This window comes from Ochotona curzoniae, unplaced genomic scaffold (genome assembly GCF_017591425.1).
Source record: "Ochotona curzoniae isolate NIBS_2020 unplaced genomic scaffold, NIBS_Ocur_1.0 contig_4754, whole genome shotgun sequence".
NCBI classification, from domain to species: Eukaryota; Metazoa; Chordata; class Mammalia; order Lagomorpha; family Ochotonidae; genus Ochotona; species Ochotona curzoniae.
The window spans coordinates 476377-483240 of record NW_024466378.1 but is presented as its reverse complement, the minus strand read 5'-3'; the positions used below and the strand labels follow the sequence as shown (position 1 = coordinate 483240).

General features: G+C 44.3%; 1 pseudogene; it reads left to right on the top strand.

Annotated features, from left to right (window-relative positions):
• The first annotated feature begins 2049 nt into the window (after positions 1-2049).
• On the top strand, positions 2050-6596 carry LOC121161239 (annotated as a pseudogene).
• Positions 6597-6864: the final 268 nt, after the last annotated feature.

The following is a 6864-nucleotide window of genomic DNA, read 5'->3' as shown; positions in this document are numbered from 1 at the left end:
GCATTGAAGCCTACTTCAGTTCAACCGGCCCCACTATCCACTCCACACACATGTTGGCTGGTGCCTTTCTATCTAATCACCGCTGCCCCTGTCCTGATTTTCATGCTCTCCAGTGGGAGTGATCACCCAAGAGGGAGGTGCCCACTATTTCCCTAAGGGGCCACTCCCACTCCTGGAACATGCACTCTCCAGATGGTTCTGCAGTTTAACTTGACAGAATTAGCCCCCGGTGCCAGCATCTGCCAACTGATGTTGTGGCAAAGCCCAGTGAACCCTCACCACTCTGATTTAAGCCCCATCTGGCTTTTCCCTGATCTAGCTCACATGAGGCCCACAGGTGTTGTAGCCCTGCTGGGTCTAGTCTGCCCCCATCCCAACACACACTTTCCAGTGGGAGTGGTGGTCTAGCAGGGGAGCCCTTTACATTCCCCCTACTGGCTTTGCCCCCTCCCTCCATGGTTCTCACATGTGTTGGATGGACACTGCGGCCCAGTCTGGCATGGCCCCCTCACTTCAGCATTTGCCAGTGGGTGCTGTAGCCTGGCCAGACCCAGCTCATCCTCAATTCCAGCTGATGCTGGTAAGGGTTATAGTCTAGCCCAGCCCAGCAAGGACCCAATCCAGCCCTAATGTGTACTGGTATGTGTTGTGACTGAACCTGGCCCAACCCACACTCTATTCTGGTGCCCAAATTGATCAGCAGGTGATGTGAACTGATTTAGCCTAGTCTGCCCCTGGCCTATGTCAAATGTATTCTGGTAGATACTTTTCCCTGGCATGGTCTGGCTTGCTCCCTATCATGATTCTTGCGCTCCCATGCAGGGACTGTGTCCTGCCAGAGGAGTTTCCCAAGCTCCTCCATCAGAACCTCTTACAATGTCAGATATCACACATACCGGTGTGTCCATGGGCCAGCCCTACTTATTCCATCCTGTCCTGGCACTAATTTAGCAATAGTGGCCTTATAATAATAAATTCCAGGATACAAGTGGGGCTTCTGATACTGCCCAACCACATGTAAGGATATTCAGGGTAGGAAACACACTGGGAGACACTTGAGTGTTGGCGGAGGGGCCGTTGAGCATCAGGAAGACAGTTGTTGATATTATTGATCATTGTCCCATTATTAGTAGGATGGATAAAAGGCAGAGAAGGAGAGACACCTGATGATTGTCATGAGAAAGTTCTAGGAGTGTCAAGGAAGAGGTTAGGTGGAATAGTAAAAAATTACAGTCAAAAGAGAATTTTAGAGTTTTGAAGTCTCAGGAGTGCAGCTAAAAGGAATCATCTCTAAGCACAGCGACAGTGCACGAACACCAGCAAAGAGAACACTGGAGACCCATCATGTTACAGTCACTATGGAAAGACAGAGGAGTTGTAGCAGAGGGTTAGATGGATTCAAAACAGTAAGCCGCCCAGAGAGACCATATAAAAAGTATTCCCACAGGTAGATCACACAGAGATCCACAGACACTACAAGAGTGAGTCTGGTGACAGCAAGCAATGGGTGGAATAGGGTTAGGGCAGAAAGCAGATTAGAAGTGCATGGATATTGGACAGAAAAAGGCGCATTTTCAAGCGCTATGGCAGTTCTGCTTGGTGCTCATTGGAATCCTCAACTTTAACTTCCAGGCATAAACAAGATCACATCTCTCAGCTTCCCTTGTAGTTAGGTTCTATCTTAGAGTTCTGGCTAATGAATATGGTGGGAATTTTGCACGCCACCTCTAGAACGGAATGTCATAAATCAACCACATGACCCCCCTCTTCTTCCTTTCCTCCACTTATGGTCCTAGGAAGTGGATTCTGCTCTAGGGCTCAGGAAAAGTATTGGCAAACTTTTTCTCAAAGGGAAAGATGCAAATATTTTTGGTTTTTATGGGCCAAGAAGCAAAATCAAGGATGTAATATAGGTATGTTCATGACATGATAAAATATAACCACAGGGGGATAAACACTATAGTGGAGTGCCTAAGTTCATATCACAGCTCTGTCATCAATTCTAAATTCTGGCTAATATGTACACTACGAGGCATATGTGATGGTGTGATGGCTCAAGTGAGTGAGTTTCTTTTTCCCACGTGGAATACCTGGACTGAGTTCCCATCTCTCAGCTTCAGCATTATCCAACACTGGATATTGTGGACATTTAAGGAGTGGATAAAGTGGCATCTCTCTCTGTCTCTCTCTCTCTCTCTCTTCTCTCTCTCTTCCAAATAAATACAATAAAAAAACTAATCCTCTAAATAGAACAAAACCAATGTTTGGCTCATGCACTGTACAAAAACAAACAACAGGCAAGTTTAGACCACAGGCCGTCGTGACCTGAGGCATGTTATGGTGACCCAAGCTGGAAGGCACCTGAGACTGGATGCTTGGGGTGCAGCTTTTCTCCAGTTCCCTGTGACTGTACTTCACATAGGTTAGAAACAAACTTCAGTTGCACTTACCCCATAAGTATTATTCGCTACACCAGTAATCCAATACTGACCGAAAGGGAGACGAGAGAAGAGACCAGTCTTGTAAATCAAGAAGCTCAGCTCAGCTACTATCTGCAAGGCCATCATCTCATGTCAGAGTATCAGCTCAAGTCCAACCTCTGGACCTCCCATTCAGCTACCTGCTAGTGTGCCTGGGAAGGCAGCAGAGGATGCTCAATCGTTAGCACTTGTGTGGGAAGACCTGTCACTCACGTGGGAAAACCTGGATGTAGTTCTAGTTCTCTGACTTTGGCCTGGACCAGCCCTTGCTGTTGAGGCTGTTTGAGCAGTAAATCAACAGATGGAAGATACCTCTTTCCATATCCCTCCCCCAATCATACTCTCATTTTCAAAAAAATAAATCAGACAACTCATTGAGAGAGAGATAGGTAGAATAGAGAAATACGGAAGACAAAAAGCAAGCATGCCTTAAAATAAGGTTTAAGGGGCAGTGCTGTAATGTAGCAGGGGGAGCTACACCTGTGGCAATGGCATCCCATTCAGGGGCTAGTTTGAGTTCCTGCTGTTCCATTTCAGATCTAGCTCCAGCTAATGAGCCTTGGAAAGCAGTGGAGTATGCCCTAGTGCTCAGAACCCTGAACCCACATGGGAGACCCGGAACAAGCTCTGGCTCCTTCCTCCGCTCCATCACAGCTCTCGCCGTTTTGGCCATTTGAGGAATGAATGAGCAGGTGGAAGACTTCTGCCTCTCTCTCTCTCTGTCTCTCCCTCTGTGTAATTCTGCCATGTGAATAAATAAATAAATCTTTAAGAATAAATACATAAGGTTTAATATTTATTGAACATTTGGTTTATAATAGGTCCTGGCTAAGTGTTTTACACCAATCTTTATAGCTAATTTTCACCAAAAAAACTGGGAGGTAGATGTTATTAAATACATTTTACACAGCAAGAAAATGTAAGCTAACTGAATTGTCATATAGTTAAAAAGCAGTTAACCTGGAGTTGAACCTAAGCTGCTTTGTTTCCAAAGCCTTGCTTGTTGTTGCTGTTGTTGTTGTTTTATTTCGTTTTGTTTTGTTATTAACAAACATACTAAGCTGCCTCCCGTGGCTGGAACAAGTTGTAGGAACAAATGCCATGCATGGTTGAATCCTGTTTACTTATTTACTCAACCATCTATGATTCATAAGTTATCCAGTTCCAAGTGCAATTTTGTTATTTAAGAGGATATATACATGATCATGAGAGGTCATGGAAAGTGTCCCACTGGTATACATTTGGTATGGGTCAGGGGCAGACCAGGCTGAATCAGCTCACATCATCCACTAGTAAATCTGAACACCAGAACAGAGTGTGGGTCGAACCAGATTTGGTTGTGACAAAAGCAGTACACAACATGGAATGCCAAGGTGAGGTTACCTGAGCCAGATGTGACCGCAGCACCCAATCCGCTCATGTGAGAACCAGGAAGGGAGGGGGCAGAGCTGGTAGGGGATTAAGGGGTTGTTCCCTAGCTGAACTGCTACTCCCACTGGGGAGCATGAGCTGGGATGGGGGTAGAGCAGACCAGGCAGGGCTACAACACCTGTGGGTCTCATGTGGACTAGATCAGGGGAAAACCAGGCTGGGCTGATTATTCCTACTGGTGCAATCTACAATTAGAGTGGGTGAGGGTTGTTTGGGTTTAGCCACAACATCAGCTGGCAGAAGCTGGCACTGGGGGCTTGATCTGTCAAGTTAAACCACAGAACCACCTGGAGAGAGCAGAATCCGGGAGTGGGAGTGGCCCCTTAGGGAAATAGTGGGCTCCTCCTTCTTGGGTTGCCACCCCGCCACGGGAGACCACGAAAATTAGGAACTGCCACTAGTTTATGTGAGGGCCAAGTATGTGCTGGGCAGAACCAGGCTGGACTGCAACACCCATTGGTTCCAGTGGAAGACATGGATGGAAACAGAACCAACCCAGCAATTGCAACCACCAGCTGATCGGGGCGATGGACTGTGTTGGGCCCTGTGCTTGCTAGAACACACAAGAACCTGGACTGGGAATACCTCAAAATTTATTTGGGGATATCCCCAGTTGAAATGCTGGACTCAGAACCTTAACCAAGATAAGACAGAACAAGTCAATCAACCACCTCAGCTATTTGTCGGCAGCGAAATACTGGACAAATGGAGATTCTATGAGGGTCTGTGTCAATCAGTGGATTCTTCAATGACTTCATCGTGCTTGGAGTGGCGAGACTGGTAGCAATTCATAAAAGGTGAATTATCAAAACCACCTGAGTGAGTATCTCAGAGCATGCCCCGCATCTGGGACTTGGGGTGGGTGGGAAACTGGGTGGGGCTTGATATCCGCCTTTACCTCAGATACATAAAGGAAACAATATGGAAATAATAGTGTTACCCACTTCCCTGTAGCCCTTGAACCTTTTTACCCTAATTAACTATGTAAGTATTGTCAAAAATATAATTTAAAAAAAGAGGATATATACAAACTGTTCCAAAATAATGCAACCATATATTAAAAACTAATACATAGTTGTAAGCTCTGAAGGAGAAAACGCCTCCTAAAAGTTAGCTATTGCTAAAGGAAACACACAAAAGGATCTTTCGCCAGTAAAATTCCACACACTGAAGTTCCATAAGTCTCTCTCAGATTCTTATCACTCTTTTTTTTTCTTCCCACAGTTATAAAAAATTTTGTTTATTTAGTTTCAATTCTCAAGAAATATGATCTCAGGTTTATGAGAAAGAAAAAAAAAATCATACTATTCACAGTGGGAGCTGATAAGTAACCATTCATATCGGTAACACAAGAAGAAAACTGTGCACATGTCTGGGACACAAGGGTAGATGACCTTGTGCATTTCTGTAATCCACAGAATGACTGCTGTACAAGTATTTTGTATGCTTATAGAAAAATCATATTATGCAAAAACTACATAGGGATTTGAATTTTTTCACTGAAGTAAACATATCTGTCAATTCTATTTTACGTAAATTTTTGGAAGCACCCTCATATTATCAAGGACTTTTCAATAATTTATATTTCTAGCAAAGCTTGAGAACTCCAAAAATGTAAAGATATCTATGAATTGCTTTAGAATTAGAGAAAAAGGGGAAAACAAGCCATTAAATATCAGAGTAGATCCAAGGACTGGTAACATTTCTGGAAACAAATAAAGCCAGCAAGTTGCTCAACAACCTGTCAGTTGTTAGCAAAATAAGCATGCAGGCCCCGGGTTAGATGGCTGTCTACCAAACCTGGACCTTATGTGAAAGAAATGAATGATGCTAACATGGTTCGTGGAAACCAAGACTTCATGGATTACAAAAATGGAGATAAGAAGCATGTGGATTGAGTCAAAGTTTACTGTAGTATATAGAGCTACAGGCTTATATCACAGAATTCTTACTACAGGATTGGGCTGCAGCAAAGGGGGGCTATAACAAACATGAGTAGACTGTTGGATCTAGTCCCCTTCTCCCACTATCTGGCCAATATCCTCTCCCTCACATCCTACTAGTTCAGGCTCTGATGACTCTGTCTCTGCTCACCATTGTTTGCACTGGCTAATCAGGCAAACAGGGTCACACGTCTTATTCATGTGTCTGATAACAGGAAAAGTTACAAGAACTCTGCCCTGAAGACTTGGAATGGTTCATTATGCACTGGTCCCAAACCATTCTCTGCACCTAACGCAAATCAGTTTAAGCCTCAAACAAGCTACAAGGAAGGAGCCATCTCTTCTGAAACTGGAGATCAAAAATGGAGAGTGGAAAATCAAGTGTATCAATCCAACATTGAATTTCAAGGACAAGATTAACTTCATGGCAGTGGATAACTGTAAGAAACTACATCTGGTAGTCAATGATCTGAATAACATTGTGGAGAGCATCCACAGTAGGGATAGAAAAGCCCAGGTAACGGGTCAGGTGCCAAAGATCCCCATTGATAAAGCAGATGTCTGCCACACTTGCCTGAGCAAGAATGCCCTGGATTGTGAGATAGTCCAAGCCAAATTTTCTGAGAACATCCTTATCCCTAGAGAAGCCCTTGACGTTGATGAGTCTCAAGCCCTAGAGCAGTTCAAGACTCTGTGGAATTGGCAGAAGTTGTACACCACAGTGACAGAAATTGCTGGTTAAGTAAAGCAGCAACTGGATTCTTTGCTTTCTCCCTTGACATCATGGGATAATTGCCTGAAGATAGTTTCTTCCTAAATTTTCTCTATCTGCTCTTAAACTGCTTTTCGGCTCTGAAAAGCACAGCTACCAGTCTCCATTGAAACACAGAACAGGCTGAGATTTGGGGCGGGTTAGCAGGCCGCTTGCTCTTCTGCAGGAAGCTGCAGCTTCATATCAGTGCAATCACACTACCTACCCATTATTAAGGAGCCACAGACTAGTGCTCATG